A 233-nucleotide genomic window follows, 5' to 3' on the forward strand; every position below is an offset into this window, starting at 1 on the left:
CAGAGGCAGAGGGAGAGTAAAAGGGGGGAGACAGATAGGGTAGGAGTATTTGGGATGCTAGGTAGGAATGGGTGAGGAGAGGGCCCTGACAAAGCAAGGCAAAAAAAAAACCCACAAAATGACAAAAATGACAAAACAACGAATGAAGGCAAACACGAAAAAAAAATAAGACAAAAAACACAAGGGACACAAAAGGAAACATATAATGACAAAAACATGAGATAAATGACAAA

Source organism: Acanthochromis polyacanthus, chromosome 14 (assembly GCF_021347895.1).
Source record: "Acanthochromis polyacanthus isolate Apoly-LR-REF ecotype Palm Island chromosome 14, KAUST_Apoly_ChrSc, whole genome shotgun sequence".
Taxonomy (NCBI): domain Eukaryota; kingdom Metazoa; phylum Chordata; class Actinopteri; family Pomacentridae; genus Acanthochromis; species Acanthochromis polyacanthus.